Consider the following 10,901-nt stretch of genomic DNA (forward strand, 5'->3'; position numbering starts at 1 on the left):
ATAACGACTCTCGCATGCGCATAACGACTCTCACCGAGTTGAATTCGCAGGCGAGCAGGGCTCGATCGGGTGCGGTGCCACCCCGGGAGGCAAAGTGATGGGCCCGGTAGGGACCTGTGTTTGGACTGTTGGACCCGGTTTTCCTTGAAATGAATTTATGTGTTATTTGGGGGGAGGGTGGTATCTAGGGAAAATCATACCAGCAGTTTTTCATTAAAAGAAATAGTTCTGGTGATCCACCTGTACACCAGATGCAGTGCTAGGCACTGGGTTCAGCTGTGATCAGGGCAAACAAATCTCCTGGCCTTACTAACATTCATAGAGCAGCCTCTTTCTTAATTCTCCTAACCATCCCAGGAGGTTCCTGATGTGGTCATGGCGCTTTAGCAGGCCAGGAGGAAGTGAGGTTCACAGCTCAGTCGGGCTATGGTAACATCCCAGCTTGATCACTTGCAAGGATCACCAGGTTTAGCAAATTGAAATACAGGACGCTCCGTTAAATTTGAATTTCAGATAAACAACAAATACCTTTTTTTTTTTTTTTAAAGGATAACTAGGTCCCATGCCATCTTTGGGACATACTCTTACTAAAAGTTTTCCGACATCCAGTATTTCATCTAGCAATCCTCACATTGGACCACACCCTTGCCTGGCAGATTGGAGATTGGTGAGTTGTGTCTCTCCCCACCCCCCCACCCCCCCACCCTCTCTTGAAACCTTTGAGCAGAAGATAGGAATTCCAAAGCCCCAGAGAAGGACTCTTGCTTCAGGGGGAATGGTGCCCTTGACAGAGAGGACAATGGGGAGAGACCCTAAAGCAAGGTAGGTCCCAGGCCTCTGGGGGCCTGGTCCTACATGGATGGGAGCCTGAGGGCTTTGCCACGGAAGAGCCACCTGACCGCAGGCCTGCTCCAGAAAACACTTTATTCCCTCACTTGCTGGGTATTTGATAGTTTTGAAACTAAAACTGCTTTGCTGTCAGAAATGACAATGAACCCCCTCTGTTCATAATGGGCACTGAACTGAGGGCCTTTGTTATTCTTATTATCACAAATACTTCCTTACTGCCTGCCCTGAGCTAGGGATTGTCGGGAACTGAGGACACTGCTGTGAACAAGGCAGGCTTAGTCCTTGCCCTTTGGGAGCTCACCATCTAAGGAGAGGATAAAGAAGTGAACGTTGAGTGATCAAGTTGGCAGGGTGCGTTCAAATCAACAACGCTAAGAGGTAAAAATCATTACCCCCATTTCACCGAGGAAGAAACCGAGGCTTGGGGAGCCATCAGTTTGTGCAAGGTTGCACTCTGGTATGTAACAGGGGTGAGAGCGAAATCGTGACCCCGAATTCAAGCTTTTTATCATGGGGACAGGAGGCACCACTACAGGTCTGGCTGGGGAACGTGTAGTGTAATTTGTAGAGGCTTCTCTGGTGATAGAATTACCCCGCTGGCCTCAGTTTTCTCCACTTTGAGATGAGGGCGGTGCCACAGGTGGGCTCTAATTTATCGTCCCCAAACGAGGAAGAAACAAAAGGCCTTTGAAGGGAGAGGGCAAGTCAGTGACACCAGCTAGGCTTGTCTGCTGGGAAGTGCCTCTCTCCTGGGACTAGAACCATCTGTCCAGCTGTCTCTGGCTCTCGTGAGGACAGGCCGTTCTGTATCACAGAGCGCTAGGCTCAGCCAGGAGCCGGCGGCCTCACCAGATCTATGGAAAGTCCTGAGCTGGGCAGGGGCACGGGGAGGGGAGGGGATCGACACCGAGAAGGGAACAACCCATAATAAACTTGGCATTCCTGCGGGGAGAAACCACAAGGGGCAGACTTGAAAGGCCTCGCTGTGTTCCCACCGCGGCAGACCAAAGCGGGAGGCGTTAGCTGTCTTTGCAGGAGGCTTTCAGGTATCCAGCCTGCACTCGGGCGACTTGCCCTGTGCCCACCACCTCCACATCAAAGTCAACTAGCCCAGCCCCGGGGCCCTGCGAGGAAACCAGAAAAACAGATTCCGCCCCTAGCAACGGATCGCAAATGAAACTGGGCAAATGCCCTTTGCGCTTTGCGGGGCAGTCTTGGTATGGGGTTCTTCTGCCTACCTGCTGGCCAGCTGTGCTCGGCACAGGGACAGAGAAGGGTCACAAAGCCGCACTCAAGCTGCTCTTGGGAAAATGAAAAGCTTTCCCCCTACGCCCTACTAGTGGGCCTTACCTCCGAACCCAACCTGACATCCGGAAGCTTGTCTGAGGGCCAGAACCTCCGAGTGGGCTGGAAAGGAGCATTATTTAAGTTAGGCACAATGATTGTAGGGAAGGATGGGGAGGCCTTTCTAGCAAAGTGGACAGCCGACGATGCCCCGCTTGTTACCTTTAAGCAAGGTGGCTTCTTCAGCAGCTGTAAGTGGATTTTAACATCATATAGAGTGTTGAGGAAAAAAAAAAGTAAATTCCACAATAATGGCTTTATTTGGGGGGCTTTATCGGGTGTTTTTATTTTGTATGTATGGGTTTTTTTCGCTTTTAAAAAATTATAAGAGGGATATATGCTTTTCGTAAAATATTTACATAATTCAGAAATTACAAAATGAGAAGGGTTTTCTTTTTTTTTATTATTTTTTTTTATTAATTTTTTTTTTAACGTTTATTTATTTTTGAGACAGAGACAGAGCATGAACGGGGGAGGGTCAGAGAGAGAGAGGGAGGCACAGAATCCGAAACAGGCTCCAGGCTCTGAGCTGTCAGCACAGAGCCCGACGCGGGGCTCTCGAACTCACGAACCGTGAGATCATGACCTGAGCCGAAGTCGGCCGCTTAACCGACTGCGCCACCCAGGCGCCCCTGAGAAGGGTTTTCAATTAGCAATAATTGCGCCTCGGATAAACCTCGTTGGCTACAATACTGCCCCCGCGCAGACCCTGAAGGTGTGAGATGAAAGTGAAAGGAAGCCCCTCTCCCAGCATCTACTCACTGCCGTACCTTCATTTGTCCTACTCCGCACTCTGCCCTCCTCCGGACCCTGGAAGGATTCCTTCTCGCCCCGGGGCCTTTGCACGTGCTCTCTAGCAGTTTGGAATGTTTCTGTCTTCTTTCTCTCCTACTCTCCGCCCTCCCTCCCCTAAAGCCAGCTTTGCTAATTCTCCTGTATCCTTCAGATCTCCGCGTGGATCTCCCTGGACCACCCCCAAGTCTTGACCCTTGGTGCCCCCTGTCTCCACATGCCTGCATTCCTCTACCCTGTCAACGCCAGGGACTGAGCTCATCCGGTAACCCCACAGTCCCACTGTGCCTGGCACACAGACGGCACTCCGCAGTATTTGTGGAGCGGATGAATGAATGACGCCTTGCGGGATTCTGTCTGTTATCTGCTTGTAGTATTTCTGTACATCTTTCTGCACGTGCCCACATAAGCATCGTTTTTTATATGAATAAGACCCTACATTCTCCTGGGATTCTGCCACCGGCCATAATAATAACTGCGGTTTGCTGATGCTCAGACCCTGAGCCGAACCCCATGCACGAAATCTCATTTACTGCCTTTCATTGTATGGGGAGAAAGTCAAGGCTCAAAGAAGTACAATCCGAACTCCTGGCTTCACAGAGAGGCATCTGGCAAAGCTCTGATCCGACGAGAACAGCGTCTGTGCTGTGAGCTACTATATGTTGTTGCCTCAAAGTCAAGGTAATTTGGTGCTGATGAACGGATCCGTTCATTTTTCGTAGGCAGGGTGATTCTAGAACAGGATATATGATGCCAAGCCGATCAATACAAGGAAGATGATGCAAATAAGATCAGCAAAATATTCGTGAGCATGTGGGTTATCTTACTGATGAAGGCCTGGAAGTTGTTTGTTTGAGAAAGAGAGTGTGCTGTAATATGCACCCCCAGGGACCCAGCATGAGCCCCTGTGACTCTGGCCAAACCTTTCCATCTACGTCCACCCCCTTCCCAACCCTCCCTCCAGATTCTTTGGAAGCAAATCCTAGGCATCGTATTATTTCATCTTAAGTATTTGAATGCGCATCTCTAAAAAATAAGGACTCTTTTAAAAATAACTAGAATCCTGGGGTGACTGAGTGGCTCAGTTGGTTAAGCATCTGACTTCTGCTCCGGTCACGGTCTCATGGTTCGTGGGTTCGAGCCCCGCATCGGGCTCTGTGGTGACAGCTCGGAACCTGCAGCCTGCTTCGGATTCTGTGTCTCCTCTCTCTGGCCCTCCCCCGCTCAAGTGCACTGGCTCTCTCCCTCTCTCTCTCTTTCTCTCTCTGTCTCAAAAATAATAAATAAACATTTAAAAACTAAAAAAAATAATCATAGTCCCATTTTCATACCAAGAAGAACATATTTTACAATCATCCCTTAATACTTCCTAATATTCTGTCACTGCTAAAATGTCCCCAGTTACTCCACGAATTGTTTTTACAGTTTCTTCTCATCAAGGTGCAGATGAGGCCCATCCCTTCATGGCTGTTGGCTGATACAGCTCTTAAATTTCCTTAATTCTACACCTTTCCCCCCCCTTTTCCTTCCTTGCCATTTATTTGTTGAAGATACCGAGTCATTTGTCCCAGAGAGTTTCACGCAATTAATAGTTTGTGGATCGCACCCCTGTGGTGTCATTTAACATGTTTTTCTGTCCCTGGTATTTCCTGTAAGTTGGAAATTAGATTTAGGGGCTTGACTGGTCTTGCTTGGACCTTCCTTTCCTTCCTTCCTTCTTTCCTTCCTTCCTTCCTTCCTTCCTTCCTTCCTTCCTTCCTCCCTTCCCTTCCTCCTTCCTCCTTCCTTCCTTCCATCCTTCCTTCCTTCCTTCCTCCCTTTCCTCCCTCCCTCCCTCCCTTCCCTCCCTCCCTCCCTCCCTTCCTCCTTCCTTCCTTCCTTCCTTCCTTCCTTCCTCCCTTCCCTTCCTCCTTCCTCCTTCCTTCCTTCCATCCTTCCTTCCTTCCTTCCTTCCTTCCTTCCTTCCTCCCTTCCCTCCCTCCCTCCCTCCCTCCCTCCCTCCCTCCCTCCCTTCTTCCTTCCTTCCTTCCTTCCTTCCTTCCTTCCTTCCTTCCTTCTTCCTTCCTTCCTTCCCTGTATATATCATAGGTAGTTTGAAATGTGTATATTTCACTATATTTCACTCCACTATAACCTCCTAGGCCCTCTATGGCTGGAGCTTCCAGGTTGAGAAGCTCAGAGCTGGCCTGAGCCTCTCATTAACAGAAAGAGAAGCCCAGCCCAGGAGGCAAAGTCACGCTCAGCAAAAACCCTGCAGGGTTCAGAATCCCTCCACAGAAGACCAACCCAGAGGAGGAAATCCAGGGAGCGATTTTGCAGCCACGGTTTCCCTCCACTTCATGGAAGCGTCCTGTGGATTTGCAGGGAAGGCTCTGCAACCTGGCTCCCTCCTGGCTTGCCGGCTCGCAGAGTGGCTTCTGGCCACGGCCCAGCCTGACTCATCCTCTCTGCTTCTTATTTCTTTCTGCCTCACACCCCAACTGGGCTGCTAATCACTCCCCTCCACCCACTAGTGTGTGTGTGTGTGTGTGTGTGTGTGTGTGTGTGTGTGTGTGTGTGAATTGCTGTAGCCATGGCCTAGAGACACCCCACCACAACTGTTTCCCAGCCCTCCTCCAGCCTCTAGTCTCTGCCTCATTTGAAAAATCAGTTGACACTAAACAGCGCCTTGCTTTGATTTAAGGAGACTTAAAAAAAATTTTAAAGTAGTTCTCATCGTCCCTCTCCGCCACTCCTTTTTCTTCTTTTATTGTTTGTGTTTCATTCTAAAGCCCTCTTGGCAACTGGTTTTGACAGAAAGAGAGCTTTTACCAAAGACCAGAAGGCACATTCAGTGCCCAAAACCAAGGTGATAAGACTCCTAAGGTGTTTTCTCCTCCAGCTCCCTCTTCACTACGCCCGAGTCCATACCAGAGGGCTTGAGGGCTTCCGGATTTACGTATTGACCTGGATCATCACACACACGCAGACAAGCGCCTCCCTGGTGCCCAGGGCCCTTCTTGACACGTAGATTACAAAGAGGAAGATCACTGAGGCACCTGGGTGGCTCAGCCGGTCGGGCGTCCAAGTCCCACTTCAGCTCAGGTCATGATCTCACGGTTGGTGAGTTCGAGCCCCGAGTTGGGCCCTGTGCTGACAGCTCAGAGCCTGGAGCCTGCTTCGGATTCTGCGTCTCCCTCTCTCTCTGCCCCTCCCCTGCTCACGCTCGGTCTCCCTCTCTCAAAAATAAATAAACATTTAAGAAAATTAAAAAAAGAAAAAAAGCACGATCACCAAGTGCCATGCACGTGTTGCTGGTATTTTGGTGGGGAAGACAGATCATAAAGAGAAAAACGAACACACGACATAGAGTCAGTAATGCTGTGTTGCCTGGAAAAGAAACGCCAGTGTTTGGACAGGAAAGAGTGAAGACATGAACACAGAGAAGCTGAATACTAAGGAAGGGCCAGCCGCAGGCTGGGGGGAGCAGCACACGCCAAGCCCCTCAGGACAGATGGGATCAGAGAGCAAGGCAGTGTTGGTGGAGGGTGACAAGGACAGGAAGGTGGTGGAGAGGCGGGGCCGAGGGCCAGACCATCAGAGGCCTGTCCGCCAGCAGGAGGAGTTGGGACTTTGCTATAAGGCAATGATTCCAACTGGGGCAATTTGCTTCCACAGGACATTTGGCAATGTTGGGAGGTGTTTTGGCTGTCACGACCTGGGGGGGGGGGGGGGGGGGGGGGGGGGGGGGGGGGTTGCTACTGGCGTATGGTAGGAAGAGGGTGGCATTAAACATCCTGCAGGGCACAGGGCAGCCCCCACAGCAGAGAATGAACCTGTCCCTGATGTTAATGGTGCCAAGGCTGAGAAAGCCTGCTGGAAAGGCAGGCGGAGGTCATCAGAGGGTTTAGAGCAAGGGAATGACATAAACTGAATCAAGAAGGGAGAATGGATCCCGGGGAGTGAGGGTGGAGGCAGCCAGACCGGGGATAGGAACTGCATCTGGGCAGGCGAGAGGTTCTCCTGGACCAGGACGCTGTCCTCCCAGGTGGAGAGAAGGCACAGGCTTGGGGATGCTTTTCACAAAGAAAGCCATGGTCACACATGTTTTGGAAATGCTGCATACTCCACCAAGATAGCAGTCTGGCGTGAATCCCACAGCGAGATTGGTTGGGTTCAAACCTTGGCCTTGCCCCCCCTGCTCAGGCTGTGTGATCTTGAGTAAGTGTCTCAACCTCTCTGTGCTTCAGTTTTTCTACTTCTAAAATAAGAATTAGTACCTACCTCCCAGGGTAGATTGTTAGTATGTGGGTTGATTTGTTAGTATGTGTAAATGAGTTCGTATATGCCTGGCACGTTGTGGACACTCGACAGACTTTACCTGTTATTCGAGCGCATCCCTGTTAAGGGTGCCACCACCCTTAACCTCTGTGTCTACAAATGCAAGGCTGTGCATAAAAATCTTACTGAACCTGTGTAACCCGCGTTTGCCAAACTTCCGTTTTTCGTGCCTCTTCCTCAGTGACACGCAGAAAACCAGATATCCATAGAACATTTTAAAATCTGTAGAAACTTTAAAGAACAGCTATCCTGAGATGTAAGTCACCCGGCATGAAATCCACCCTCCCAAAGTTCACAGGGTGCGTTCACAGAGCTGTGCAGCCATCATCCCGATCTACTCGGAGAACATTTTCGTGTCCCTCCACCCGCCCCCCAAGAAACCCCCTGTTAGTCACTTCTCTCTCGTTGCCCCCAGCAACCTTCCGTCTTTATAGATCTGCGTGTTCTGGACAATTCACGTAAATGCGATCCTCCCACAAGGGGCCTTGTGGGGCTGGCTTTCTTCACTCAGCGTGTTTTCAAGGTTCATCTACGTGTATCTGTGCTTTTTCTTTCTCCTGGCCAAGTAAACATCCCACTGTGTGGAGAGCACCATTTTGGTTTGCCCATTCCTTACTTGGTGGGCGTTTCGGTGGTTTCCACCTTTAGGAATGACGTCGCCACCGACATTCATTCCCGTACAAGTTTTCACATGGATGCATGTTTGCATCGCTCTTGGGTCCAGACCTCGGACTGAAGTGGCTGGCGCGTGCGCGGCGTTTTGCGGAAGAGGGCACTCTCGGAGATGGGTCGGTGCCGCCGTTTTTGTCTGCTCTGCCAATTTCCTTCCTCCTCCCTCCTTCCTGCGCCCCCTCGCCCCGCTCCCCTCACCCCCTCCACTCTCTCCACCATCCCGGGGGCAGGGCAGAACTTTGCCACTTCCCAGATGTGTGGTCTTGAGCAAGTGATTTGCGCTTCGCTAAGCCTCCGTTTTCTCCTCTGTAAAGTGGGAATCGGACGAAAGGAGGCGGTCTGCGGAAAGCGCTTGCTCTGGTGTCTGAAGCCGGTATTGTGAGACCTTACCGAGAGAAGTTTCCTACCTTGGTAGACGGGGTTGCAAACGTGTAAAGGGTTCCTGGGCTTGTCTCTGAACAGGACACGGGACGTGCACGTCCTCACCTCTGCCAGCTTTTGCCAAACGAATCTCTGAAGTGACCACCCCGATGCCACTCCCCTCGTCCGTGTCCTTGTCTTTTTTCCTTTTTGCCTTTCGGAGGGTGTGAAAAGGTGTGACTTTACGATTTTGATTTGGCTGCCTGCCACTTCCCTGGGCCTGTTTAGCACCTGCAGACACCCTGTGAGGCAGGCGCTGATCTCCTCCCCATCCTGCAGATGAAGAAACCAGCTTTGAGAGGTGAAGGGCTGGCCCGCGAGTTTGGAGCTCGGGCGGTCTGGCTCCGATGCCTGGGCTCCCTGCCTCCGCCTCACTGGGCCTCCTGTGGAGCCCGGCGCTGGCAGATAAACACGAGCGAGACCATTAAGAAATCTAAGAAACATGTGCATCCTTTCATTCGACAAATATTTATTGAGCATTTACTCGGTGCCAGGCTCTGCACACAAAATAAGTCCCTGTCGCCAGGGCTGGCAGTCCAGCGGGGGAGGGAGAGCGAATAAATCTGTACCGTCACGTAAGCTCTGCAAAGAAAAACAAAGCAGCGTTAAGGAGCTGGAGAGGGAGAGGGGCGCTGTTTCTGTCAGGAGGTCGAGGAAGTCTCGTCAAGGAGGTAGCATTTGTACAGAAACACGATGAGGTGGGTCGTGAGCCACACGGGCACCGGCCAGGAGAGCTGTTTGGGGGGAGGGGATAGCACCTTCGGGCTTCGAAGGAGAACGCGGTTGGGACGTTGAAGGAGCTCGAGAATCCTCCAGCTGGCCTCCCAGGATCCCCGCCCTCTGCTCATTCATCCAAACATGAATCTAGGTGCTGCTGTGTGGGGACTCTGTGTTTGCAATTAAAGCCCCAAGTCAGTTGACCTTGGGATGCAGAGGTAAGATGGGCACATCTGACCTCGTCAGGGGAGCCCCTCGGAGGCAGAAAGTCGGCGCTCTGCGGCTGGAGGCCGGAGGAAATGTCAGAGGGCCCGGAAGCCGAGAGGATTTGAGGTGCTGTGGCTGGCTGAGGTACAGGGGACCGTGACATGGTGGCCTCTGGGAGCTGGGAGCTTCCCGGGGGCTGAAAGCCGCCAAGGAGATGGGGGCTGCAGTCCTGCAACCACGAGGAACAGATTCTGCCAATGACAGGAATGAGCTTGGTGGGGAGCCTGGGGGGCTCAGTCGGTTAAGCGTCCGGCTTTTGATTTTGACTCAGGCCATGATCTCACTGTTCACGAGTTTGAGCCCCGTGTCGGGCTCTGTGCTGACAGCTCGGAGCTTCCTTGGGATTCTCTCTCCCACTTTACCCCTTCCGTGCTCAAGCTCACACACACTCTCTCAAAGTAACTAAATAAACTTTTTTTTTTTTTTTTCTTTTTAAAGGAATGAGCTTGTAAGAGAACCCTCAGCTCCAGGAGAGAGTGCAGCTGGCCAACACCTTCCCTGCAGCCTGAGCGAAGGACCAGCCACGCTGTGCCGCACTTCCAAGCCACACAACCGTGAGCTCGTAAAAAGGTGTTGTTTTAAGCTCCTGAATTTGAGTCGTTCGTCACGTGGCACAGAAAACGGATATAGAGGTCGTGTAACTACCACCGGGTGAAGCCCAGGAGGTAACAGGCCAGACCCTGCAGGGCCATCGGCCGCGGGGAGGACTTTGCATTTGTGCTGAGGGACCCAGAAAACCACGCCAAGTGCATAACTCTCAGACGTCCTCGCCCTCTGTTCCCCCTCGCCCTTCTCTCATTTTCCGTCCTGCCCGGTTTTCATTCCATCGCCACCCCCTACCTCCTTATATCTGTCTACCGAGGTGTGTTTGCGGATCGCCCGGGGCACTGTTGACTGTGAGTGACGGGAAATCTCACAAATTACTTAACCCCCAAATCCGGGACTTCAGGAATGGCTGGATCCAGGAGCTCAAGGATTACTTTCAGAAGTCTGCGTCTTTCCCTCCCTCTACGTTGCTGTCTTCTGCCTTGTCTTCTGCCTCACCTTCGTTCTCTGGCAGGCCCTCCCCACGTGGTGGCTGAGATGACCACCAGCAGTTGGGTGTCGCAGCCTGTCACCTTAACAATCCAGTCAGAGACCCCACCTTTCCACATGGCTCCCCTAAGAGTCCTGGGATGACCCGGAAAGGCGCAGCTTGGGTCACATGACCGATGCAGAACCAATCACAAAGGGCGGGGGAAGGGGAACTGCAGAGGGGAGGCCTCAGCCCCATACCTGTTCCTGGATGTGGGGCTGGGGGGGGGGGGGGTGCGGGGTGGGGAGCAAGGGGCCTGCAGGGCTACCTTGAAAGCCCCCGGACTGAGAAAGGGGAGGGATGGTCCTTTGGGGCCTTTCGGGGGGGTCACCGGGGTGCTGTGGATAGCGAAGGGGGGCAGACGCCGGTGGGGCGGAGCCAGCACCCAGCACCCACTGGCGCCCAGCTCCGCCCACGTCTCTGGGCGCCGCGGGGGCCCGGGTGC

The 10,901-nt window shown here is 52.3% G+C and overlaps 1 long non-coding RNA gene and 1 other non-coding gene across 2 annotated transcripts; one reads left to right on the forward strand and one right to left on the reverse strand.

Moving 5' to 3' along the window:
- Window positions 1-14: 14 nt before the first annotated feature.
- On the forward strand, window positions 15-10,644 carry LOC122467238. The gene is made up of 3 exons (XR_006292867.1): window positions 15-106; window positions 549-667; window positions 9,820-10,644. It is a non-coding gene; the product is annotated as an uncharacterized LOC122467238 (long non-coding RNA).
- On the reverse strand, window positions 2,770-2,903 carry LOC122467467. Its single transcript, XR_006292976.1, has one exon. It is a non-coding gene; the product is annotated as a U4 spliceosomal RNA (small nuclear RNA).
- Window positions 10,645-10,901: the final 257 nt, after the last annotated feature.

Source organism: Prionailurus bengalensis, chromosome A3, assembly GCF_016509475.1.
Source record: "Prionailurus bengalensis isolate Pbe53 chromosome A3, Fcat_Pben_1.1_paternal_pri, whole genome shotgun sequence".
NCBI classification, from domain to species: Eukaryota; Metazoa; Chordata; class Mammalia; order Carnivora; family Felidae; genus Prionailurus; species Prionailurus bengalensis.